Source organism: Muntiacus reevesi, chromosome 2, assembly GCF_963930625.1.
Source record: "Muntiacus reevesi chromosome 2, mMunRee1.1, whole genome shotgun sequence".
Taxonomy (NCBI): domain Eukaryota; kingdom Metazoa; phylum Chordata; class Mammalia; order Artiodactyla; family Cervidae; genus Muntiacus; species Muntiacus reevesi.
The window spans coordinates 208,178,554-208,205,930 of record NC_089250.1 but is presented as its reverse complement, the minus strand read 5'-3'; the positions used below and the strand labels follow the sequence as shown (position 1 = coordinate 208,205,930).

Sequence of the window (27,377 nt, the reverse complement as noted above, 5' to 3'; positions counted from 1 at the left end):
ACTTGGACAGAGCTGCTTTGTTTTAGCCGGACCTGGAGATTTAAATCTCGACTGCTCCCACCTCCATCACCACGACCGCCACCCACCCTCTGTAGGAGGAGAAATTCGCCTGATTGCCTTTCTCCCTTTTGGGATGAGCTCAAGATAGAGACGAGAGGCCTTTTGCTTACATGCTTGTTGCTTTATTGTGGAGTCGTTGGATCAGGTCAGGCCATACTTCTCTTTGGGAACCGGGCTCCTGCCGCTTTAAGAGGAGTTGCTGGGTAATCGTTCCGCTCCGTTGCATAACCAGAAAGGGATGTGTCAGTAGTGGGACCCGCAGACAGCGAAGGCTTCATTAAAACGCTCGCAGAGACCTAGACAGATGAGTGGTCTCCAGTTGGACTTCTTTCCATCTTCCCCATCTGTTCACTGCAGTTTTAATTAAATCTACTGAGATTATTTTTGGCCTTCTCCAAGAACAGAAAGCCAGCCTGTGCCAATGTCCACTCGTTTCTGTGCTTTCCTGCCAGCCACTAATGAGCAGGCACATGGGGCATCGAGGCCTGCGTGCACCCCCTCCCTCCACCAGCCATCATGAGTTGCTAATAGGGTAGGAGCCTAAAGTGCCAAGCCCAGGCCTCTCCTCCTCCTCCCGCCCCCGCCCCCACCCTCGGCCCCACCTTGGTACTAAAGAAAGCCAGCTAATGAATGATCCCACTTGTGGTTAGCCAGCTAATGGAAATGACAGGCTTCGAATAACCTTAAAGCATGCAGCCCGATGCTTGTCTGTCTGATCAGGGCCCTTCTGCTGGCACCTGACACTTTCAATACCATAATGGCATTCACATGCATTCTTTTTGAATGCTGTCATATAGCAAGACCTTTCTTCTCTTCGTTGGCTGGGAGGATGCCTGGCAAAGCTATTAAGTCTGTGATGGAAATGACAGTTAACTGTGGGCCTGTCAGTCCCACTTTGGAAGTCAGCACATCCTTATACCCATTAGGAGCGCATCATGGGAACTTGAGAAATAACCTGCTGTAATATACTGCCGGGCGGCTCCATGCCCGCCAACATACCACCCAGTCCGCCGGCCCTCTCATTATGAGTTCGGTTTATTACGATTGGGTAGATGGTTTATTTTTAAGTTTCAGGATGGGAGTAGTCATTCCTCTTGGAGAAGGGCAGCAGAGGTGTCCCCAGGTACTGGGTTGGCTGCTATTCCTCACATATATGGTCAGTGCTTTGTGGATTTACAAGACTCCAGTTAGCTGGGTTTCCAGGAGGAGTTGTGTCTTGGGATCCAGATCCCTAATTGGCCTCCTAGGTTTGGAGAGGGGCACTCTAGGCAGATGACGGACAGATTTTATTAACAAATTATAGCGTGATCTCCTACTGGACTGAGAGTTAACTGCAGTGGCCCCTCTTGCCCCAAAGTACAAGGCTTGGGTTAGAGCTTGCCTGCATGTCCCACTCTCCTCTGAACCCTCTGAGCTACGAAGAAGTGGGTCAAAGAGGTAATCCATGAGAGCTGGGTGGGGTGGGGTGGGGGGCTGCCAGGCTCAGCTCTGTCATAACCCCTCACCACCCCTGCCCCCTCCCACACATCTTTCATTCTTACATGGTGATCCCTTTGACCCCTCACCACCCCCGCCCCACACACATCTCTCATTCTTACATGGTGACCCCTTTGTGACCGCTTTGACCTTGAAGACTCCACTGTGCCCTGGGCCCATATCAGCACTTCCATGTTGGGGGATGAAGGACGGATACTGTGAAGCTTGAACAGTTGGAAGTTGCACTTAGGTCTTTCAGGATCTCAATCTGCGCGTATTCATGCACTGTCAGGCACACGGCGTACAGCGGAGACGGTGGATGGATGCCTCCCTGGGAGTCACCTGGGACTTCCCTGGTGGCGCAGATGGTAAAGAATCAGTCTGCAACGCGGGAGACCCTGGGTTCAATCCCTGGGTCAGGAAGATCCCCGGGAGAAGGAGATGGCAACCCACTCCAGTATTCTTGCTGGAGAATCCCATGGACAGAGGAGCTGGTGGGCTACAGTCTATTCGAATCGCAAAGAGTTGGACAGGACTGAGTGACTTTCACTTTCTTTCAGGGAGTCACCAGGAAATGCCTTTCAGACTCATTGCCTGCAGCTCTCTAAACCTCATGGAGAGAAGCTACATTTTAAAAGGATCTCAAAGAGATACGCAGTCCTTTCCCTCTAGATTGGCACTTTCTGAAATGTTCCCTGGAATACTCTTCCCATAAGATATTAATAAGTGTTGTTCAGTCACTCAGTCATGTCCAGCTTTTTGCAACCCCATGGATGGCAGCACACCAGGCTTCCCTGTCCTTCACTATCTTTTTCAGTTTGCTCAAACTCATGTCCATTGAGTGAGTGATGCCATCCAACCATCTCATCCTCTTTCTCCCACTTCTCCTTCTGACCTCAGTCTTTCCTAGCATCAGGGTCTTTTCCAGTGAGTCAGCTCTTTGCATCAGGTGGCCAAAAAACTGGAGCTTCAGCTTCAGCATCAGTCCTTCTAATGAATATTTAGGGTTGATTTCCTTTAGAATTGACTGGTTTGATCTCCTTGCTGTCCAAGGAACTCTCAAGAGTCTTTTCCAGCACCACAGCTCAAAAGCATCAATTCTTCAGCACTCAGCCTTCTTTATGGTCCAACTCTCATATCCATACATGACTACTGGAAAAACCATAGCTTTGATATAGGGACCCTTGTCAGCAAAGTGATGTCTCTGCTTTTTAATACGCTGTGCAGGCTTGTCATAGCTATTCTTCCAAGGAGCAAGCCTCTTTTAATTTCATGGCTGCAGTCACCATCCACAGTGATTTTGGAGCTCAAGAAAATAAAGTTTGTTACTGTTTTCATTTTATCCCCATCTATTTGCCATGAAGTAATTAATGTGTGCCTGAAATAAAGCAGTTTGTTTAGAATTATTGGGTGAGATCACGGTAAGCAAATTTATTTGGACGGGTGAGGGTGGCTGTGGGAATAGTGGGCTGTATTTACCAAACAGGGTTGGCCATGGAACACCTACTACCATTTCATGGGTCCCACGGACTATAGTCTGGGAAATATTTCTCCAGATCCTCTGGAGAGCCACAGCGTTCTTCTTCCCTGCATTCTCCTCCCCAGAAACCCCTCAGGAGGACCCAGTGGTATGTGACACTCATTGCTGGGACTTTTAAACGAATGAGTGGAAGAATGTTAGTATGTTGTTTGCTGTTTTCGGGCTTCCCTGGTGGCTCAGATGGTAAAGAGCCCACCTGCAAGGCGAGACACTCGGGTTCAATCCCTAGATCAGCAAGATCCCCTGGAGAAGAGAACCCACTCCAGTATTCTTGCCTGGAGAATCCCATGGACAGAGGAGCCTGGTGGGCTACAGTCCATGGGGTCACAAAGAGTCACAAGTGAGTTACTAACACTTTTGCATGTTTTCTTCATGTAGATCTCTTCAGAGAAATAGCACTCTGGCTGTAGAGTCAGGAAGAATGGAACTTCTTCTGAACAGTTGCTTTCTCTTTATCTGGCGGCCCTGTGAACCATGTGGCTGAGCCGATTGCCCTCTTCACAGTTGCTGCTAGATGCCTTGAGTCAGCTTTGTGGCCCACCTGCTGTAATAAGTGACAGGCAAACCTCATTCTTACCTTTACTATGCATACTACCTTGCTTGTTTTTTCTTTCTCATCTACCAATGATTTTTTAAATGTTTTTTTTTTTTTTTCCATTGTCCAAAGCTACCTTAAATCCTGTTTTTTTTTTTTTTTTTTTTTTCCATTTCCAAAGCTACCTTAAATCCTGTTATGGTCCAAGGCAGGGTAAGCGATACACTACACTTAGACCAGTCTGGCTGCCTAACTGATAAGTTGATACTGACTTGTCTGAGACTATTGGCACTTTGGGTTTATCAACTGGGTTGATACACAATTGATGTACAGCCTCAGCTCTGGTGAGAATTACTTAGTTTAAGAGTATACCTTTTCCCCCTCTGTGGCAAGCTCGTAAAACACTCTTGTCCATACATGTTTTGCCCTCAGTGGACTTCTAGTAGGGTATAAAAATAATTTACAGATGATAGCCTAGAAATCTGAAACTAGTTAGAGCCTTAAAGCTCATCCTGTGTAGAGCTGATGGATAAATTTCAGTTGTCGTGCTGTCTCTCAACTATTAGGTAGCGGTTTGGAGTACAGTGTTGAGGACTCTGAACCAAGAAGGAATAAAGGACTGGATTGATTAGGGATGTCTGCCAGGGGTGTGGCTTGAAGGGGAGGAAGTTTGAGCCTTGTACGTCTCCCTCTTTTGACAGATGAAGTCACCTGAGATGGGGGTGACACTGGAGATCAAGTGTCCTTACTCTGAGTCCAGAACACTTTTTACCTCATCTTGCTGAAGTAGTTCTTTTTCTTCCAACCGTAGTTAGTTAACCAGAGCACCGGTAAAAAGGTAGCTTCTTCTAAATTTCCCATTGAGTTAATTATAAAGTTTTTTTTTTAAAAAAAAAAAAGAACCCTCTTCTTCATTCCTTTTCCCTGTTTCTGAATTAAGAAATAAAACAGTTCCATAGTCAGACTTACCAAATTGTTCTTATCTACAGTTAAGTGTGTTATTTTCATTCAATTTTTAAAATAAAGCCTGCTTTATTGAGACATACCCTCCAGGTAAGTTATTGGATTGGTCAAAAAGTTCACTCAGGGTTTTCTGTAAGATGTTGCAACCTAATGAACTTTTTGGACAGCCCAGTATTTTTCCCCCAGGTACTTATTTGGTTAAGGATGTTGTTAGCCAATGCCAGACCAACACATTTAAGACTCCTAAAGTATATTCTCTTTTCTTTTTTTTAAAAAAGGAACATCTTAGAAAAATCAAATTTGGCAAGTGTGCTATCTTTGTATACAAACCTGATAAAAGTCACACTGTGTGTGTGTGCTAAGTCGCTTCAGTTTTGTCATACTCTTTGTGACCCTATGGAATGTAGCTCACCGCGCTCCTCTGTCCATGGGATTCTCCAGGCAAGAATACTAGAGTGGGTTGCCATGCCCTTCTCCAGGGGATCTTCCCAACCCAGGGATCGAACCTACATCTCTTATGTCTCCTGCATTGGCAAGCAGATTCTTTATCACTAGCACCACCTGGGAAGCCCAGATGTCATGTTAGGAGATATTAATCTTTTCAAATAAGAATCCAGATGCAATTGAGATAAACAGCTTGACTCTTAAGGATTTTTTTTTTTTCTTGAGACAATGGAATTTTTTTCCCTGGGTAGTTTCCTAATGCAAATCAGTGTAGTCTTGTTTCTTCTTTCATTAGAAATCAAGTCAGTAGTCTCACTTGTGTATTTCCTGATGGAACATCCCATCACATCTTCACGAGCATTGGAGACATGAGTTTCAGGTGTCCAGGGATAGGGCAGAATATTGTTCTTGTTCAGTCACCAAGTTGTGTCCAACTGGTTACGACCCCATGACCTGTAGCCCACCAGGCTTTTCCAGGCAAGAATACTAGAGTAGATCGCCATTTCCTTCTCCAGGGGATCTTCCTAGACCAGGGATCGAACCTGTATGTCCTGAATTGGCAGGCAAGTTCTTTACCACTGAGTCAGCAGGGAAGCCCATAGGGCAGAAGGTGCAGTTACTACATCATTTTTTCAAGCTTTTCTTCCAGTGGTCTGTAGACTGCTTTCTCCTGACATGAGTCAAGCTCTTTAATGTCATGCAGTCTATCTTGTAGGGCTCTCTCCACTCGGGATTGAATTCACATTTCCACTGATTTAGTTGCCTTGTTTGTCACTCAGTTGAGGAGAGGTGTTTGGACCCATTTAGTTGAGAGAATGGCTGGGTTGGGAACTAGGGCAAAGCTACCCTGAAGGCACCATTTCTCTCCTCATCAAATATGATTCATAATCAGCCCGGAAGCAGCAGGAAGATCATAGAGGATGACCAACTGCCGTGAAGCTGACTGTTAGCACAGTGGACTCCGAGATGCCTTCCACACCAGAATCAAGGATTTTAGTGACCCTGGGTATTCACATCATGAGGCCTTCGAAAATAGTGGCTTGGTGGAACCATCTCCTCTAAAATGTATCTGGCGTCAAAGCACATTTCTGTCTTGCAGCCGCCAGCAGCCCGGTGCCAATTAGAGTGAACATACTTGACAGGTTCACTCTCGCAACCCGGAGAAGAGCGGAGTTTCAGTGCTGGAAGCCAGGCTGGTTTCATACTGACCTTCGGCTATGCAGATGTGCGCTGGGCAGCCGCTGGGCTGCCTGCTGAATGGGAGTGGGGTAGGTGTGCTGGCCAGCCTCATCGACAGTCCAGGAGGCTGCTTCCTGTCGGCCTTCCCCCTCACTGGGTACCACATGGCCTCTTAGTTCTTCAGGAAGGAGAGCAGGTCAAAGAGGAGGGTGAAGTAGGTCAGAAAGAAGGCAATCTCTAATGGGGTAGGGACCGCCTACATATTTGCCGGGAGGAATTGTCTCCTGTGGGAAAAGGGTTCCAAATTAAGCCTTAGGATATAAGCCCTGCCCCCAAGGTGCTTTGGCCCTCAGGGCTACAACTGCGGGTCTTCTGTTTGCCGACCTTGCTCTCCAGCCAAACATGCCAGACTCCCTGTAGAATTGCTGGCGTGTGTGGGGAGAATCAGGTTACTTTTTAATTGAAAAATAAATTTCTTCTTGAGAAAATGAGAACACTAAGACCTTCCAGGCAAATGGGAGAGTTAATAGATGTTCCAGGGTCTAGGCCTAAGACAGGGAGCTTGATCTGTAATTAATCCATCACTATGGGGTCTGTGGATAAGCTTCAAGGAGCCCAAGAATCAAAAGTGGATTTCAAGTTTTGTTTATTTGTGAACCTGTACATTTGCCTCAGAAGAAGGTCCATATCTTTTCATCAGATTTTTGAGTAGACCTGTAACAACAACAACAACAACAGAAAAAGGCAAGTTGCACTATGCTGACAAAGATTAAATATGCCCAAGTCATTTCTTAAGAGGCACCCTGTTTGTTACCAGATTCATTCACCTTCCTGACTCCCTACCCACTCAGAGCCTTAACAGACAGAGGTGGACCCTGAGTGCCAAAGGACCATATTTTCACTCAGCAATGGTTTGGGGAAACTTCCACTTGTGTAAAAAACACTTTCCAATCACTTATTCCATTTTTCTTCAGGCAACTTTCCGATGTGGTGTAATTGGCTTTTTCTTCAAGCCTTTATATTTTATATTCTTCGTACCATGTGTGTCTATTTTAAAGTTTGTCCATTCTAATTTTTTATCACTCGGTCCAAGGTGGCACCAAAATTGAGCTTTGGCTTGTATACAGCAGCGTTTGTTTTTACCCAAAATAATGAAAATGAGAATTTTAGAACTTGTCTTATCTAGCCCCCTCCTTTCACCATGGAAGCCTACGGATTTTGGGTTGCTTTCTCAAGGTCACACATCTCCTTGGTAGTACAGGTAATGAATTACTTTATCCTTTGTTCTTATTGAAAAAGGAAGTTATAGAATTAATAGAGTTTTACAAATTTGGGAGTTTTCTTTATGGTTATCATTAAAAGAAGGCACAGAGTGGCTGTATGAAGGTCTTGGGAAAGTCTCTCTTCTTGGCCTTTTTCAGATCTGTAACCAGGTGGCTCAATGGTAAAGGATCCACCTGCCAGTGCAGGAACCTCAAGAGACACAGGTTCAATCCCTAGGTCAGGAAGATCCCCTGGAGCAGGAAATGGCACCCCACTCCAGTATTCTTGCCTGGACAATTCCATGGACAGAGGAACTTGGCAGGCTACAGTCCACGGGTCGCAGAGTCAAACACAACTGAATGACTGAGCAGGCACACACACATCCTTTCCCGAATCCCCTTCTTCCCATCCTCCCTGCCCCACCCGCTTCTTATCACACTGGCTTACAAAGTGCCCTTTGCTGGGCCCTGCAGAGGCCTTCCTCCTGGGCCCTCTAGGGGCTGGGCTCTCAAATGCCTGTGGCCGCTCATGGAAAGTGCACGTGTTTGTCTATGTGCTCTTGCTTTAAACGATCCAGTCTCCCCATCACACTGCCCAAAAGCATAGGAAGGTCAGGAGACAGGGAGAGGAAAACTAGCACGGAGTACCCCTCCCCCCCCACAGGGAAATTTGAGGCTTGCCTCCAGGTCTAGAAGCGTCTTTTCTCCTGGCAAAAAGCTGCAGTTATTGTCCAGTGTGCAGTCGTGTCCAACTCTGTTGCCCCATGGACTGCAGCCCACCAGGCTTCTCTGTCCATGGAGATTCTCCAAGCAAGAATACTGGAGTGGGTTGCCATTTCCTTCTCCAGAGGATCTTCCTGACTCAGGAATTGAATCTGCATCTCTTACGTCTCCTGCATTGGCAGGCAGGTTCTTGACCCGCTAGCTCAGGGTTTGTTAAGGAATTCTTGTCTGTTTTCTTCTTCATTGTTCTTAGTGACTTTTAGAAACTGTGTCTGCTCTTTTTTTTTTTTTTTATGTTCCTATAATTATTTTTAACTTTTTATTTCATACTGGAATATAGCCAATTAACAATGTTGTGATACTTTTAGGTGCACAGTAAAGGGACTCAGCCATACATATACATGTGTTCATTCTCCCCCAGACTCCCTTCCCATCCAGGCCAGAAACTGTGTCGGCTCTTTCTTTCTTTTTTTTTAATATTTATTTATTTGCTGCATTGGGTCTTAGTTGCCGCAGGCAGGATCTTCGCTGTGGCACACACGATTCTCTCTAGTTGAGGCTCCCAGGCTCAGTAGTTCTGGCACAAAGGCTTAGTTGCCCCTCAGCTTGTGCGATCTTAGTTCCTCAACCAGGGATTGATCCCATGTTCCCTGCATTGGAAGGCAGATTCTTAACCACTAGACCACCAGGGAAGCCCCTATGTCTGCTCGTGACTGGAGCCTTGTGTAGGGCCAGAGATGTTCCGCGGAGAACCCCTATCTTACGCATAAGAACTCCTTTCACCTTTGTTCAGATTGTCGCACCATGTTGCCGCCTTTAAAAAAACATGCTGTATATATAACCTAAATTATGTCCCTATAAAGTCCATTCATAACTCCCTCATGAGCTTAGCAAAACTGTGTCTAGACAATTTTTTCTGGCCCTCCCTCCCAAAACTCTTTGGGTTAAAAAATAGGGAAAGATTTGTTTTAAAACAGTGTTGCATTGTATCTTTCACCTTTTGTCCAAATAAGTTTTATTTAGAGAGAGTGAGGTAACTTATAAACCAGCTCACTCAGACCTTGCCCCTGCCCCTGGCTGGCCTTCCTACTGCCAGCAGCTTAGCCAGGTCTCCAGAAGTGTTTTACAGAAAGCTTAGACGGAGGGAAGCACTTAATTATAATCCAAATTTTTCCCTTTAGTTAAGTCTTACGGTAAGATATCCCAGAGATTATATTTTTAGCAACCACTTTAAAGAGACTGGGGAGATTAATTTAAAATTGATAATCGCATGGTAGCACCACAGCTTAACAAGCTCAAGGTCTGCCTCATGGAGCTGGCTGCTCTCAGGGGACTCTGGTTCAATTCTCTTTGCTGCCAGTTGAAATCAGAAATCACAACTGCAGTGATTAGCAGTGAATTCCCTGTCTCAGTGCCCCAGGTGGGGTGGGGGGGAGGGTTGTTTTCTTGGTAGCCAGTGGTTAACCCCTTCATGGGAGAGGAGGAGAGGCAAGAGGAAAGGATCCTGGGGTGTCAGTGAGGCCTAGTCATCTATATCTCTGCAAAAGTGCCTAGGTAATCCTGAGCATCGTGAGGTCTAGACGCCATTGCTCTGTGGGGAGTGATGGTGACCAGTGGAAGAAAGAGCCTCTTGACTCAGCCAGAGGCACCCAGTGGCCCCCATGAGTGGTGACACCTGGACCCACCCAGCCCAGAAGGCCTGCAGAGGCCCCTGCTTCCATGGATGCCAACCGCTGTATCAAGCTGGAAGAGGGGTCTTTGTAGAAGGAAGCAGGAAAGCCGCTCTCTGTCCCTCTTCCAGCTTTTTTGTTTTAAAAATGGCCTCTGGCTACCAAGTGGACGATTATGGATAGTCTCGTAGAGCCGCAGTAAGCAGTGTTAATGAGCTGCGGGATATCAGACACAAAAAGGAAAATATTTTCCCTGCAGGCCAAACAAAATTAATTTTAAAAATTAATGTAAACCACTAATGCTGCAAGTGCCTCCATTAAATTATGGGACTGTGACACGTACAATGCTATATTTTTTTGCCATTGAATTTGTTATCTAAGAGGTGTGCATTGTTTGTTACGGTGTGAAAAGCTGTTTTCCTCCAGATAAGCTTGTTCATTAGTAAACTGGAGTCCTGCCACCACCCGGGTTCTTCGCACTGAAGTAATGCCTTGTAGCATAAATGCAGACAGCCGCTCTGCATTTAATATCAGAAATGTAAATCAAAAGCGTCCAGTCTGGTTGGAAATGGCTTCAGTCTTTCCCAGGATGAAATCTGTGGGAAAAAAAAAATTCTCTCTGCTGCTTCTGACACCACTGCTTTGGCAGACAGGCCCTGAAAGAGGCTGATAATTATTAAACAAAGTATCTTGTTTCCCTACTGAGGTCTCCAGATCACTCTGTCATTAGACTGGATTTATTTCTAGGGTTTCATTCATGCTGTGACAGCCTGGGATTGATAAGTTCTGTGTTTTAATTTCAGGCAGAAATGAAACTGGTCAAATGCAATTTGGGAGGGGAAGAGAGCCCTTGATAAGATGGCTATGCATCTTAATGCCAAGACACAGAGCCAGAATAAGGAGGCATCTGGGTGGGGCCGGCCAGGGGGTGCAGGCTGAGCCTGCAGCCAAAGCAGATAGCACACCAGAGCCGGCCTCGGAGGAAGGACAGAGGCAGGAGACCTGTGTTAGTGCAGGCCCAGAGCACCTCTCAAACGCCAGGTCCCACGTCCAGGTTTGGGAGCACGTGGCCAGATGTGTGTTATGGTGGTGACTGGGTTTTCCTGTCTCCTGGGCTCTGCTGTCATTTCACAGGGCAGGGGGCTGGCCCAGCCCTACCCGAGATGCGTGTAGGTTCTCACTGCAAGTCCACACTGGGCTTCTCAAGGTATTGGATAAGCTCAGGGTCCATGTTTTTCTTTTTGATAGGGAGGCCACAATCACTGACTCTTCTGATACTCTCTTTGGCCCCAATTTACCTACTGAGCAAATGCCCAGTTGAGCACTATTTCACATCTGAGGGGTGCACCAATCACCAGTGGAGAGTAGAAAGAAAACCTGATTACCAGTGAGCTCAGGGCAGGGTAATTAAGATGCTACTTGGAACAGCAGTGCAGAGCCCTGACAGGTCAGCTCTTGGCGGTCCTGATGCTGCTGTGCAGACAGCTAGACTGACTGGTAGGAAAGGTGCTGAGGTGTGGTCAGTGGGGTTCTGTGGATTTCCGTAGTATTTTACTGTGCTCAAAGCGCTTCCCTGAAGAATTTATGCTTTTGAACTGTGGTGCTGGACAAAACTCTTAAGAGTCGCTTGGACTGCAAGGTCAAACCAGTTCATCCTAAAGGAAACCAACCTTGAATATTGGAGGGGCTGATGCTGAAGATGAAGCTCCAAAACTTTAGCCACCTGATGTGAAGAACTGACTCAGTGGAAAAGACCCTGATGCTGGGAAAGACTGAAGGCAGGAGGAGAAGGGGATGACAGAGGATGAGGTGGTTGGATGGCATCAGCGACTCAATGGATGTGAGTTTGAGCAAACTGAAAAAGATGGTGAAGGACAGAGAAGCCTGGCGTGCTGCAGTTCATGGGGTTGCAGAGTCGGCCCCGACTTAGTGACTGAACAACAACAGAGCACTCTTTCACATGGGCAGGTGGCCCCTGGCAGGCAGGTGACGGATCTGGGTGTTTTATTTCTGGACGCCTGGTATAGCGCCCCGCAGTTCAGGGAGAGATGGATCTGAGCCTCTTGACGGTGGCAGCAGGAGCTAACCTTTATGGAACACGGCGTGCCAGGCATGTGGGTCAAGCGCTTCATCTGGTGGTTTGCTCTTAGTCCTCTGAAGGAGGTGTTTGGATGAGTCACATGAAATTGCCACTTTTTATTCGGAAAAGAGAAAAATCGCCATGTTGGCAAATTTTTGTGGCACATAATATCGGCAGTTTTATGTGGCACAATCTAATCATCTTCAGTCTCTCAGTCGTGTCCGACGCTTTGCGACCCCGTGGACTACAGCACGCAGTCAAATACCAGCAGTGTCATATGTCTTTCTGTCTAATAATCTTCTGTATTTGTTTTTCAAATGGAGGAGTTCAGGCACTGAAGCATGCTCTGAGTCAGCGGGCACTGGATCTGGAATCTGAAGCAGGTAGTCCTTCCCTCAACCCTCCTGCTGAGCGGCAGCACCAAGCTGCCTCCTCCCTGGGTGGGAGACAAAGGCATGTTTCTGTAGCCTAGGTGTTTACACACCCCGGCCAACTCTGAGATCAAAGATGGCCGGTCAGATGAATCCCATGCTTCCTGGAGTCTTGGGTTATGCCCGTGATGCTCTATTTAAAAAGAGTGATACCTAGTGAGCACACCAGAAATCCGGAAGATGGAAAATCTCTCTTTAGGATCTCTGCTCCTCTCTCCAGCGAAGAAAGAAATCTGTGTGGTGCCAGCAGAGGTGTTCTCAGCAGGACCTGGCCCATTAAATGAAGGACTTCCATGCTGAGCCAATCAAGAGAGACCTGGACAAAAATCAGACTCTTTCCTGCCCTGGAAGCCCATGGCTTGAATCTGTAATTCATCTGTTAAATCAAGTGTACAGCCGGTGGTTTAGCACAGAGGGGGACGATGGGGAAGGCAAGAGAGCGGGGCAGGGGCTGCAGCACTTGAATTTCCAGCATCAGAGTCAAGTTAGGAGAAGGAAACAGGGGCTCTGATAGCTTCTTGGACCTTATGTTTCCAGCAAAGAGGAAACAGCAGGAAAGATTTTTGAAAACTGATGAGCTGGTGGAAGGCATTAGAACAATGGCGGAAGAGGCAGAGACCCCAGGGGCTGAATCAAACAGTTCCGCTATTGCCTTTCAACAAGACTGAACAAAGTTTAGGATTTTTTTTTTTTTTTTTATGGGACTTGTAGCCATTTTAAAACTTTCATTTTTCATAATGTCACAGATAATCTTTTTATCTATTATCCACTGGCTCTTTTCTGAGAGGCATTTGCATCAAATAGTCCTGCGCAGATCATGACTGTCTCTAGTGGGGAAACCAGCTTGAAATGAAAGGTTATTCACTCCCTCTGCTTTCACTGGCTTTGTTCTTGATTCTCACACATTTTTTTTTTTTTTTTAAACATCTGAATTCGGGTATTTCTGGAGTTTTTCTTTAGAAACCCTTCCATTCTGAGATCTAAGCATATTCAGACTCCAGTCTCTATGTCAGGGGTTACAAAGCTGATGTTCACTGAAAGTGAAGCATCGACTTTGAAACATTTGTCAGATACCCCATGTCCTCCAAAATCCCTTCAGAGCATTTCCTACCGAGGCGGCAACCGGTAAAAGGCATAAAAAGGCGGGCACTCACCCAGTCGGGGGGCCTCTTTCTTGGGCGCCAGCCCCCCCAGTGCTGGTGGAGCTGTGGCCTTTGCAGCGTGCACTGCTGGACGTGAGCTGGGCCTTCACTAGCATGGAGGGTGGGTCTGGGGGCTGGATTTCCTCCCGCCCCTCCTCCCTTGTGGGCACTAATAGACCAGGCTTGCCCAGCAGGGAGAAGTGGGGCTGCATGGATAGACCGTGGTGCGGAACCAAGGGGCTGCCTGGGCTCATGGGGAGAGGAGGCAGAAACCAGCCCACTGTATGAAAACCCCATTGAAAAATAGTGACCTAAGTCGTGGGGATGTGACCAGTGGTTTCTGTTCAGTTTCTGTTACTCAGCTTATCCCCCCAAGCTGCTGGGAGGCTGGGGGTGGGGAGGGGGAACCTAAGTAGTTCTCAGGCCTAGTGACAAAACCTGTTGTAAAAGCATCCCCTTCCTCTCCGCTGCCTCCTCCACCAATCCCCACACAGAGCCTAGAAGCTCTGCTTTCCCTCCTGTCGGGGACAGGCAGCAGCCTGCAGAGGCGAGGCCCAGGGCCCCCGCCACTGACGCGTTCAAACCGTGCGCTGAGCTTGCTTCCAGACCGCTGTTCTCAGGCCAACAGTGACCTCACAGAACAGTGACCAGGGGCATGTTCTCCATCTGTGTATCTGAAGAGTCCCCAAACTCGGGAGTAGCGGGCCCAAAGAAGTACTGATAGGCCCCTCTGGCTCACGGGCAGTCCTTTGGGGTACTGGCCACGCTACCCCTCCCAAGGCCTGCAGGTGGCCATGAAGCTCTCATCCATCACAGGACAGGAAGGCCAGGGAGGCCGAAGTGACGGCTGAGTTTGCCGGGCTGGTGACTGAGTGGGCCTCAGAATGTCCATCTTTCTGGGTCTACATTCCTTGTTCGTACCCTCTCCCGCCTCCCTGAGGCATCTGAACTTCTTGGGGGCACGCCGACCCTTTGTTTGAAGGACTCTTTAGATCCACAGAGTGATGGTGGATGCTGTGCAGACTTGCTCTGAAGAGCAAGGCAGCGTTGTTGGAGGGAAAAGAGAAAGTAAAAGTGTCAGTCACTCAGTCACGTCCTACTCTTTGTGACCCCGGGGACTGTAGGCCACCAGGCTCCTGTGTCCATGGAATTCTCCAGACAAGAATACTGGAATGGGTAGCCATTCCCTTATCCAGGGGATATTCCCTACCCAGGGATCAAACCCGGGTCTCCTGCATTGCAGGCAGATTCTTTTACCATCTGAGTCACCAGGAAGGTTACTTCCTTGTCCCTGCGCTTGTCGCCCCAGACCTTTGAGCCAGTCATCTTACTTTTATATTTTATGACTGAAAAGAAATTTCTGTGAAGTCATAAATATACTAGAAGGCCTTGTAACTAAACACAAGAAAGGATTCTCTCCTTAGGTGTGGGAATCTCCCACAATGTGGCAGGAATGTAGAAATCAGTTCTTGAGTTGTCAACCAAATGTAACAGATTTCCCAGTTGTAACACACACACGTCAGTCAGTCAGTTCAGTCGCTCAGTCGTGTCCAACTCTCTGTGACCCCATGAATCGCAGCAGCACGCTAGGCCTCCCTGTCCATCACCAACTCCCGGAGTTTACTCAAACTCATGCCCATAGAGTCGGTGATGCCATCCAACCACTCATACTCTGTCGTCCCCTTCTCCTCCTGCCCCCAATCCCTCCCAGCATCAGGGTCTTTTCCAACGAGTCAACCCTTTGCATGAGGTGGCCAAAGTATTGGAGTTTCAGCTTCAGCATCAGTCCTTCCAATGAACACCCAGGACTGATCTCCTTTAGGATGGACTGGTTGGATCTCCTTGCAGTCCAAGGGACTCTCAAGAGTCTTCTCCAACACCACAGTTCAAAAGCATCAATTCTTCAGCGCTCAGCTTTCTTCACAGTCCAACTCTCACATCCATACGTGACCACTGGAAAAACCATAGCCTTGACCAGACAGACCTTTATTGGCAAAGTAATGTCTCTGCTTTTTAATATGCTATCTAGGTTGGTCATCGCTTTCCTTCCAAGGAGTAAGCGTCTTTTAGTCTCATGGCTGCAGTCACCATCTGCAGTGATTTTGGAACCCAAAAAAATAAAGTCTGACACTGTTTCCACTGTCTCCCCATCTATTTGCCATGAGGTGATGGGACCAGGTGCCCTGATCTTAGTTGTAAAACTTCCCCTGTTAAGCAAAAGGTGGTTTGTAAAATGTAGCTTTCCTCCTTGGCTATAGCTTTTCTGCAGGAACTCTTTAAGTTTAGTTTCATTGTATAGAAATGTATATAACACTTTGAATAAGTAGAGTGCCTGCTAAATTGTTTCTCTGTAGCTTATGCCAGAGTAAAAGGGAACTGTAGTTAATGTTTCAGCATCCAGATTTACAAATGTGCCTGCATAGGCAACATGGGGTCAGTGGCACGCCAACACTGAACTAAGACTTGGGAGTTGTGAGTTCTAGTCCTGTGTGTGCTAGGTCGCTTCAGTAGCGTCTGACTCTTTGCCACCCAATGGACTATAGCCTGTCAGGCTTCTCTGTCCATAGGATTATCCTAGCAAGAATACTGGAGTGGGTTCCATGCCCTCCTCCATAGGATCTTCCTGACCCGGGATCGAAGCTGCATTGGCAGGTGGGTTCTTTACCACTAGCGCCACCTGAGAAGCCCTCTAGTCCTGGCCTGCCCCCGGCTATGACTTGAACAGGTGTCTCTGCTTCTGTAAACCTCAGAAAACAAGAGTGAGACCACCTGCCCTGCCCACACCCTCCCCCCCTTGGTGGATTGGTAGGCGTTTCAAGGCAAATAGAAAGATTGGGCGCAGCTGAGTATAGCCTGGTGCCAGGGCTTACCAGATATGTATAAGAGACCTAATTTACTTGTGTCCACCCAGGAGCTTTTTTTTTTTTTAAAAAAGAAATAATCATTTTATTTATGGGTTTTTTTGTTTTTTGGTTTGGGTTTTTTTGGGCTGATTTGCGTGGCATGCGGGATCTTCCCCAGCCAGGGTTAGAAGCCATACCCCCTGCAGTGGAAATGGAATCTTAACCACTGGACCGCCAGGGAAGTCCCCCACTTACCTTTGGATTCACAGGACAAGCTGTTACCCATTACTGGGGGTAGAATAGACTTGAGATCCACAGCAGCTCACCATTGAAAGGAAGCCTTTGTTCCTGGCAGTAGGATCACACACCTTCAGGTGCCCTGGGTCTCATCCACACTCCCCCACCCGCTGCATGCTTCCTAGTCCACACACTCCTCTCACACGGACCTGGCCGTGCGCAGGTAATCCCCCCACCCCTCAGCTTGGCTGCTGCCGCTGGCACGGCTCTCAGAAACTTTACAGCTACCGGGCATGAAGAAACAGACCTGTAGGTCTCCTGGGAGTTCACGCATCACCTTATGGCTGAGTCCTCAACAGGAATTACAGTCTGTAAAAATAATGACAATTAAAAATTATGTGTTTCAAACGTAATATATGCGCACTGGTAACAGAAAATCCAACACATGGTAAGACAAAATACTCACATGTGCCACTGACACTTTTCTCACATTTGTGTTGCTTGTTCAGTATGAAACGCCAAGGAAAGGGCACACCCTTCCTGTTTCCTTAACATTTCGTCATGGGCAGTAGCGTTAGGTTTAGGGGCTTGGATTCTGGAGCCAAACTGCCTGGGTTTGAATCCAGCTCTGCCCCTCGAAAGCTCTGTGACCTTGGACAGGGGTCTTGACATGTTTATAATACCATTTTCTCATCTATAAATTGGGCTTCCCTGCTGGTTCAGACAGTAAAGAATCCGCCTGCAATGCAGGCTACCCAGATTCGATCCCTGAGTCAGGAAGATCCCCTGGAGAAGGGAATGACTACCCACTCCAGCAATGACTCGGAACATGGCAGCCCAGGCCACCCTCAATGCTGTGACCTCCCGTGTTGAAATGAAAGGAGGAGGATGGGGTGAGAATGGTGATCCTTGGAGTTAGAAGAGGAAAAGTGCCCCAGGCCACAGCTCTGCTCCTCTCCTTCCAGAATCCTCCCTTGAGGGACTGTGACTGTGACCAAGGGGAAGGCAGGCACTTCACGCTCAATACTGACTGCGCCACCTTGACCATGGCCTCCGCTCTGTCCTTGCTCACGTGACCACAGGAAGCAGCTCTTTCTGGCAGCAGTTCTCAAACTTGAGTGTGCACCAGAATCACCGGGAGGGCCTGTAGAAACACAGATTGCTGGTGGTCCCCGCCCTGGGGTTTCTGACTCAGTAGATCTGGGTTTGAGCCCAAGAATTTACATTTCCGACAGGTCTGTAGATGACCGTCCAGGGACCACGCTTTGAGAACCTGTCCTTTGACAGCCCTGGTTCGCAGCCCTTGCTCCCTGCTTGGGAACATGACAGGATGGCTCAGATGCTGAGCACTGCAAATTCAAGTTCCAAACACAAGGCGCCCAGACAGGAACCCTTCTTGACTGTGCATTCAAGGGCCACAGAGAGGTACAGTAGCTTTCCAGTCCTGGGCCAGGAAAACTCTCTCTAGCTGCTCCTTCTATGGATGGAGGTTGCAAAGGGTGGACTAGAAACAGTGAGCAGAGTGGGTGAAGGAGTGGGTGAGTGCACAGACTTTGGTGAGGAACAAACATAGCTCAGTTGGTAAAGAATCTGCCAGCAGTGCAGGAGACCCAGATTCAATTCCTGGGTCGGGAAGATCCCCTGGAGAAGGAAATGGCAACCCACTCCAGTACTCTTGCCTGGAGAACCCCATGGACGGAGGGGTTAAGACTGTAATGCCTTACATGGACAGACTATAAGGCTACAGTCCCTGGAGTCGCAAGAGTCAGACACGACTTAGCAACTAAACCACCACCACCAAACATGTCCAGGGCTTCCCTGATGGCTCAGTGGTAAAGAATCCGCCTGCAATGCAGGAGACGCAATAGATGCGAGTTCAATCCCTGAGCTAGGAAGATCCCCTGGAGGAGGAAATGGCAGCCCAACTCCAGTATTCTTGCCTGGAAAATTCCATGGCAGAGGGGGCTGGCAGGTTACAGTCCATAGGGTCACAAAGTGTCGGACACCATTGAGCACACACAGGCAGGCAAACGTATCCAGAACCCGCCAGATGAGGCAGAGAGGAAGAATGATTGTGGCTTTGTGGGCAGAGGTGCGAAGCTGACATTGAAGCTATGCCTTTTAGGGGTCGATGCTATCTGTAGGAGTGTCTTTGGCCACTTGTTTCTGACTGTTCCCTCTGGAAATTCTGCCTCTTCAGAACACCCTTTTGGTTAAGAGGCATTGAAGTGTTGTGGTGGAAACTCAGAATCGGAAGCTTGGGTTTGCGTGCCTGCTGTGACACTAGCTCAAGGGCAAGGAGGTTTCGGAACCACTCCAAGCCTCAGTTTCTTAACACGTAAGATGGAGAGAATATTCTTTGATCTGCTAACCTGCCAGGCTGTGGGGTGGGCCTGACTGCATCATTCAGTGCTGTGCTGTGACTTCCTGGAAGCGTCGCTGAGGTTAAGGCTGTGTGAGAAAGGCAAACACAAGGGCCGCTCACGTGCTCTTTGAAAACCCTAGAGGGGAGGAGCCCTGAGGCCCCGCCCGGCTTCTCCACCCACTCACCTTCAGGAGCCAGTCCATCCTTGAAGCTTTGGTGTCCTCCTCTGAACCATGAAGTTGGTGGGAGTAAATTCAGAACCTGAATTTTCTGGCTGTAAATGGTGTGCGCCCATTGTCAACTGAAGACTCAGGTAGAGGCTGTGACGTCTAAACACCCAAACGGCAAGGAACGTTTCTTCCAAACCGCCGGGCTGGGTGGGTGGGGCAGTCTTGTGGTTCCAGGCAACAACAGCCCATCTGCCACGCCGCCCCCCGAGCCTCAGGGTGCTTCAGGGAGGCCCTGCCCACCCCCGCAGACCCTGCTCTGCTCTTGCCTCCCTGCAGGGTCGGGATGCGGAGCCGGCAGAAAGTGCACGCGCTCTGCCTGGAGGCGGTCAGGCCGCGCCGGCGCGCCGGGCTCGCCGCAGCCAATCGGCGCGCGCACCGCGGGTGACCTCCCCCGGGCCCGGCATAAATCGTCAGGTTGCCCCGCCGCGGGTCTCAGTCTTCGGGGCTAATTAGCAGAGCCGGTCATGAGCAGCGCGGACGGCCTTCCGCGGGCCGGGGAGGGGCGCGGGCGGGCGGCGCGCTTCTCAGGGGCCGAGACCTCCCTGCGCCGCGGGTAGACGGCTGGCGCGGCCGCTACCCGGAGCGCTCCTGGAGCCGCTGTCGGTCCCGCTTCCCCCGACCTCGGCCGCTCGGTGCCCGCACTCCGGAGAGGAGGGTTAGGCTGGCCCGGGCGAGGACGCCGCGCGGCCGCCACCCTCTCCCCTCGGACCCTCGGCTCGGCTCTCCCGCGGCCAAGGCGCAGCACATGCCGCCTGCCTGCGGACCTCAGAGGCGCCTTTCCCGGAGACTCTGAACTTCTGGAAATCCCGAGACCGCGTCGTGGGGTTTGCTTTTGTCTTCAACTTGGCTTTGGCTTTGGGATTCTCTGGCCACCTGGATACTCCGTTCCTTTGTGGGTAAGTCTCCCGTGGATCGCAACGCCAGGAACCAATCCCGGGGAGCGTCCGCCTTTAAAATTCCCTGCCCGGACGTGCCCGGGGCTGCACCCAACACCTGACTACGCAAGGGCTCTCTGTTCCCACCTTGCCTTTCACGAGGAGAAATATCATTTCATGGCAGAATTTTCTTTAAGCACATTGTCTGATAGGATTGGCAATTACCAACCAGGAAAATGAGTAGCAATTAGGAGTTCAGTAATAAATGGAAGTCTATTGTCCTAATTGAGTGGAATTACTGACGGGGTAATGGCAACACTGAATTCTTCAGTTTAATTAAGAGTTTATATAATTGTAGTGCACTTTTTATTTCTTGGGGGAGCCATGGGGTAGGAATTAAATAACCAGTGCGGTGGGTAAGAAACCCATTTAATGGATAAGTAACCGGTGCTTTGAATTAATTGGGGGTGCCTTGCTCAAACGATGGAAACTTAGATGAAGTCCTAATCGAAGGATGTGCCTGCTTGGGCCAAGCAGGACTTCCTTTTGGCTGCTAATTCCTGTCTGATGCAAACCTTTGTGAAAATTATAGCTCGTCTCTGACACAGGCACCTTAGCGTGCAGCTGTTCCCAAGACCACAGAGCTCGGTGCTCCCTGCAGTGGGATTAGCTCTCACCCCTGCTTTGTGAAACAGTGTTTTCCACGTTCCCAGAGAACGAAATGAGAGGGTCATTTGAGAGTGCCTTGCTGTCTGGGCTTTCTCTATCAAAAAAAAAAATCTCCTGATTGAGCTGTTCAACTGTAATTGTCGATAGCTGAGGGGGCTGGCAAGCCCCACTGAAGTCACATGGCCTCCAAGCGGAGCAAGCGTGTAGGGTGGAATTTGTTTGAGGACTAATCTGTAATTATAAAGATGCGATTTTCCTCTTTGGTGGTGTATTGTTTCCTTTACCATGATGCTCTCATGAAATTGTTTGCCTCATGGGAAGCAGTGAAACTGGAGAGAAGTCCCCTCTCAGGATAATTTTCTTTCTTTTCTTTTTTTTTTTTTTTTTTTTGGTGGAGGTTTCTGGGAATCCTTTTTAACCCTGCATTGGGATGTATGTGTTCATTCCTGTAAGAAGTTCCAGCAGGTTTGGAAATCACTGGGTTTCCAGTATACAGGAAATAGCGCGTCGATTAATACTTGTCTGTCCCTCGGCTGCTGCTACTTGTTCACATGAAGTCTAGAGTTTTCAACAGGATGAGCAGGGATTGCTTTCTCCAGAGAGCTCCCAGGTCACAGAGTGGTCTCGGAGGGCGCCGTTGACACTTGTACCTCACCCCAGAAGACACAGCAAATGGCAGGGACAGGGCCGCGCATCTCTTCTGCTCTGTGGGTTTTACAGTTTGCTAGGCCTTTGGGAACTTCTCCGTCATTCCCCCTTTGAAGGAGAGAAAGCAGTGATGGAAGGATGTTCGCTGGTGTCTCCCGGCCTCTGTGCATCATAGGTGCCTGGGGCCGTGCCGATGTTACTGTCCGCAGTTTTAAGGACTTTTCCTACCCTTGTTTTTCCTCTGTCTCCCAGCCCTGTTTTGTCATGACTGCCGTGAAAGTCAAACAACACTGTTAAAACACCTACACCTGGCCCGCCAGAACGAACCATGGCTTCCTGGAGCAGGCTTATTTTATTGGTTTGATTGGTTTGCTGCTCCTCTTTTATGTTCTCCCCCCAAGGCACAGCAGAGTCCTTCCCAGACAGACTCTTGAACATATAGCACGGATGGGAATTTGAGACTTGTAACACTCAAGCATGACACACTGCCACGTTTCCTGACTTTTCATGAGCGGTCATTATTAAAGAGCACAGTCTGCTATTGCCTCTCTTTTTCCTCAGCTCTCACAGTTCCCTTCACACACCTGCCTGATAACTGTTTAAAAACCAGCTCTGTGATGTAAGAGTCAAGGATGGCTCTTCTTTCTTTCCAAAATTCTGCCCTGGTTTACCCAGTCCCTGGATTCTTGTCCTGAATAGTGGGTGTTTGGTGCGATGGCATGGAAGTTCCCCTCCATGATAACATCTTGAAGGTTTGGTTTCAATTTACCTCTCTTCTTTTTTATAATCTGCCACCCCTCCATTTGTCTAAAATCAGCCTGAACTAGTAGAAAAACCGAGAAATAGATTATGGAGTTCCCAGCAAGTTCGGAGTAGATTCCAAACCCTTAGTGAAAGGCTCTGACATAGAAACAAAACACCAACTGGCCTCTCGGCTCTCAGAATACAATGTTAGTCTGAGGGCAGAAGACACTGGAAAAGATGGTGGTCACAACCCCTGCTCATGCATTTTTTTGTCTTCCTTCCCACTCAGTCTCGGGTTCCCTGGACAGGCTGTGTCGTGGGTTTCCATCACCACTTGTCCGCTGGTTGCACAACACAGATGTCTGACTTTTCCCCAAGTGGTGCCCCGCAGCCATGCTGCAACAATAGAGCATAGAAGAAAGTATCCCTCATGTTGGTCTGGGCCCCAGTCCAAAGGGATGAACTACTGGAAGTACCTGAAAGGCGTTGTTGAAACACACTCACCTGTAACCCAGTTCCTTGGCCTGGATCTCAAGGGCGGGGTGATATCAGTGCCTTCTTGTTACCTCTAAAGTGAGATGACCTTTTCCATGTAACCCCCGACCTGCTAGCTCATAGAATCTTCCCATCGTGGCATCAGAAGGCTGCTCCAGGTCACATGGGCCCTGGCCTGGGCTTCTAGGAGTTTGTTGGAAATGCTGAGCCCCACACCTGTGCCCTGATTTTTCACATCAGAATCTCCATTCTTAACAAGAGCCCCAGGTGATTGGTGTGTGTTTTGACAGATTGCCACCTCCGTTGATGCAGATGGATGGCGTTCAGCAGGCTGGTTATTTCCGCCAGAGGGTCAGCATGTGTGGGAGGGAAGCGACAGGGCAGGATTGGTGGGTGGAAGGAGAGGTTAAGCTGGGGTCCGCCTGGGGACAGGCTTCCGTGACCACGTGGCCTGCTCCGCCCCCTGTTGGGCAGCCCTGCTGCCAGTCCTCCTAGCAGCTGGCCAGCCATTCATTCACTGGACCTTGCCCAGCAGGCACACCGGAGTGGGGAGAGCCGCCACTCCAGGCCGGGGTTCTCAGAATGTGCTTCCAGACCAGCGGGCCCTTCCGCACGGGGATTGGTCGGAGACCAGAGTCCCGAGGCCCGCCCTAGACCTGCGGAGGCAGGCGCTGTAGGGGTGGCGCCCAGCTTGCCTGTGTTTGAACCTGTTCTCTGCGCACAGCTGCATGCTCAAGTTTGAGAACCATACCCTCCAAGACAGCCTTTTTTTTTTTTTTTTTTTTTTTAATTACAATTCTAAGGAGAGAAGGCTCACATTCTATCTCAATAATAAAAATCCTCAGTTTCCAAGTGTAGAAGTCAGTCATTTCTGGTGTATTCACAAGGTTTTGTACAACCATCACCACAAATTCCAGAACCAGTTTCGTGTCCAGTTTCTTCACTCCAGAAAGAAACCCCTTTGCCCATTCGCAGTCGCTCTCCACACGCCTCTCCCAAGGCTGATGGCCACTCATCTGTATTCTGTCTCTATGGAGATGCATGTTCTGGATATTTCATAGAAATGGAACCACACAACATGTCACCTTTTGTGTCTCTCTTATTTCACTTGGCATAATGTTTTTGAGATTGATTCGTGTTGTAGCATGTGTCGGTACCTTATCTCCTTAAGTAGATAAGTAAGGTTGCATTGTATGGATATACCCCATTTTATTTACAGGTTGATGAACATTTGTGTTGTGTCCATTTTTTAGCTCTTAAGAATAATGCTATGGTGAACATTCTTGTACGAGTTCTCATATGGACACACTTTTTCAGTTCTCTTTAGGGAAATAACCAGGAGTAGAATTGCTGGGTTGCTAGTATAAATCTGTGTTCAGCTTTTTGAGGAACTTCCCAGCTGATTTTCAAAGCAGCTCCACCATTTGGCATTACCAGCATCAGAGTCCCAGTTTCTCCATAACCTCTCCAATGCTTGTTATTGTCTGTCTTTTTATTCCAGCTTTTCTAGTGGGTATGAAGTGGTATCTTCGCATGCTTTTGATTTGCATTCCCCAGTGACTAATGATGTTGAGTATCTTTTCACGTGCTCATTGGCCATCTTTATGTCTGTTTTGGGGAAATCTGTATCCAGATCCTTTGTAGGAGCAACTTGTACTCCTTGAGGAGACCCTCGGGATGTCTGCTATGAATCTCGACCTAGGCAGTTGCTTTAGGATTTGTAAAAGAAAGCCATAGCTGTGGCCTTTAACCATGGGACAGTCCCCATCAGATGTGGGACAGTGAAAGAAGAGGACAAGAGGGCCCACTGTCAAGGGTCCACCTGAAGAGACTCGCATTCTTTCACAGCTCATGTTCCAGAAAGCTGTTGTGTGGGTTGCTGGGACAGTGTGTGAATTAGGGTTGTGGAAAAGCATTGTGGAGCTCAGCAGCTGCTGGCAAGATGGGAAGTGTTGAGAGGACAAGGAAGGTGGAGAAGAGAGAGGAAGTCCTCGGGACATTCCCCCACACTTTTGTTTTATGGGTTACCCATCCCTGTAAGAGGGGATCTCAGAGGCCTGGGATGTCTTTCAAGAGTTTGCCCCCTCCCAGCCCCAGAAACGGAGAAGGCACTGGCACCCCACTCCAGTACTCTCATCTGGAAAATCCCATGAACGGAGGAGCCTGGTGGGCTGCAGTCCATGGGGTCACTAAGAGTCGGACACGACTGAGCGACTTCACTTTCACTTTTCACTTTCATGCACTGGAGAAGGAAATGGCAACCCACTCCAGTGTTCTTGCCTGGAGAATCCCAGGGATGGGGGAGCCTGGTGGGCTGCTGTCTGTGGCGTCGCACAGAGTCGGACACAACTGAAGCGATTTAGCAGCAGCAGCAGCCCCAGAAAGGCAAAGTATTCCTGGTCTGCAAAAATAGCACCTGCCTCAGCTCTCTGTCTGTGGTTGTCAAGGCGGTTGTGAAACTCCCTGAGTACTTGGGGAGCAATTCAGTCTAGGTCACAGGTGAGCAGAAAGTTTGCAGGTGCCCCTAACCAGCCTCTCAGTCCCCATTAGCAGATCCTGTGACTCCCAACCTCCCAGGGCAAGGACCTCTCTCAGGGCCCCTGAGACGACAGGGTGAGTCCTCAGGGTTTCCAGGCAGCTTCTCTAACGTGGCTTGAATATGGAATATTGTAGCAAGAGAATTTCAGAGCAGAGGTGTTGAAAGCAAAACCCTGGTCTGGTCCTGCTCTCACCCAGCAAGGGCCTCTGCACCTATGGTGACAAGCCCAGTGACCTTACACTTGTGCCAGGCCATCCAACTTGCCACGTGCCCGCTCAGACTTGCAGGGCAGGAAACCCAAGCTCCAGGTCCTGGCTTGGTTAGCGTCACAGATCAGATGATGGCATAACCAGGACGTGACCCCTGGTCTGTCGACACCAGGCCCCATGTTATTATCTGAGGGCGCTTCTTTACAGGTTGCTAAGGATTGATGACGGGATGTTTTGGGTTTTGTTCTATAAGTGGATCCTCTCCCAGGAGGGTCAGGATCTCACGACACCACACGTTTGTGTTTGGTTGCTGTTGGCACCCTGTATGTCCCTCTGTAGTAATATATTCCGAAAGCTCTGAGATCACCCTCGGTCTCATGGAGGAAAGTCTCAGAAGCGAGCGGAGGGGTTGGAGCATCAGGGTATTTCCTGAGTGCACTTCCATTCTCGGTTTCTCCCAGGAGCCCTTCAGGCGACCGGGTGGTGATTAGAGAACGAGAGGCACTGTTGCTTGAACACAGTCAGCACGGAACCCTGGCCCTGGGAGTGGAGTGGGTCAGAATATTTGTGCCCCGTGGCTAGCCCACACGCAGCATCCCAACTTCTGTTGTTGTCTCCAGCTGAGCACTCGCAGATGTGCCTTGCTTTGTGTAGTTATTTTTGTTGTTGTTTAGTCACGTAGTCATGTCTGACTCTTTGTGACCTTATGGACTATAGCCTGCAAGGCTCCGTCCTCCATCCATGACATTTCCCAGGCAAGAATACTGGAGTGGGTTGCCGTTTCCTCCCCCAGGAGGTCTTCCTCATCCAGGGGTAGAAGCTGCTTCTCCTGCAGGTGGATTCTTCACCACTGAGCCACCAGGGAAGCCCCTATTTATTCATTTATTTATTTATTCTTGGCTGTGCTGGATCTTCGTTGCTTTGTGTGGGCTTTTCTCTAGTTGCACAAGTGGGGGCTACTCTCAACTTGCAGTGTGTGGACTTCTCATTGCAGTGACTTCCCTTGTTGCAGAGCAAGGGCTCTAGGGTGTGGAAGCTTCAGTAGTTGTGGTGCATGGACGGGCTCAGTAGTTGAGGCACAACGGCTTAATTTCCTGGAGTCATGTGGAATCTTCCTGGACCAGGGATCGAACCCATGTCCCCTGCATTGACAGGCAGATTCTTAACCACTGAATTACCAGGGAAGTCCAGATATGCCTTGTTTTAGATACAGATGTGCTGAAAAAGTGGGTTGTCACGCAGATGTGAGTTGTTTGCACCCCAGTGTAAATTCACAAGGGGTGCATGCTCAGAAACCGTGAATCCTCTGATAAAGTGAAGAAGTGTGTTATGAAGCTGATTATTCCACCTCTAGGCATTCATCTGTCCCTCAGAAATTTTACATACTTATTTATTTAAAGTGGGTTATATCTGTATAGAGGGCTTCCCTCATAGCTCAGTTGGTAAAGAATCCTCCTGCAATGCAGGAGACCCTGGTTCAATTCCTGGGTCTGAAAGATCCGCTGGAGAAGAGATAGGCTACCCACTCCCGTATTCTTGGGCTTCGCTTGTGGCTCAGCTGGTAAAGAATCTGCGTGTATTGCATGAGACCTGGATTCGATCCCTGGGTGGGAAGATCCCCTGGAGAAGGGAAAGGCTACTCACTCCAGTATTCTGGCCTGGAGAATTCATGGACTGTGTAGACTCTTTCTACACACTTCTCTTTTTTGTTTCTTTTGTTTTTAAAGAACAGAACATGTAAAAGCTCTTTGGAATCATGGACACACGTTAGAGTAGAAACATGGGCAAAAGTGGCATTTTACCCCCTTTTCCCTTTTACTTTCTTTTTTTTTTTTTAATGCAAAGCGGGCAGGAGAGGTCAGATGTGCACACTTCCCGGTGTATATAAAACCATAAGTATTACAGTGACAGTGTCTTCACCAGCACTCTTCCCAGTGTCAGTGTGACAACCCCGTCACCTTTGGTGATGGAACTGGTTGATTACGCTGTGGACAGAGCCACACCTTTGAAGAGGCTGG

The 27,377-nt window shown here is 48.7% G+C and overlaps 1 protein-coding gene and 1 long non-coding RNA gene across 3 annotated transcripts in view; one reads left to right on the top strand and one right to left on the bottom strand.

Annotated features, from left to right (window-relative positions):
* The window catches only part of AUTS2 (activator of transcription and developmental regulator AUTS2), a 1,188,182-nt gene that overhangs the window by 973,157 nt on the left and 187,648 nt on the right, over positions 1-27,377 (top strand). The window lies entirely within an intron of this gene.
* LOC136158976 (uncharacterized) lies at positions 16,893-19,216 on the bottom strand. The gene is made up of 2 exons (XR_010661380.1): positions 19,136-19,216; positions 16,893-16,954 (listed from the first exon to the last, which is right to left on the bottom strand). It is a non-coding gene; the product is annotated as an uncharacterized lncRNA (long non-coding RNA).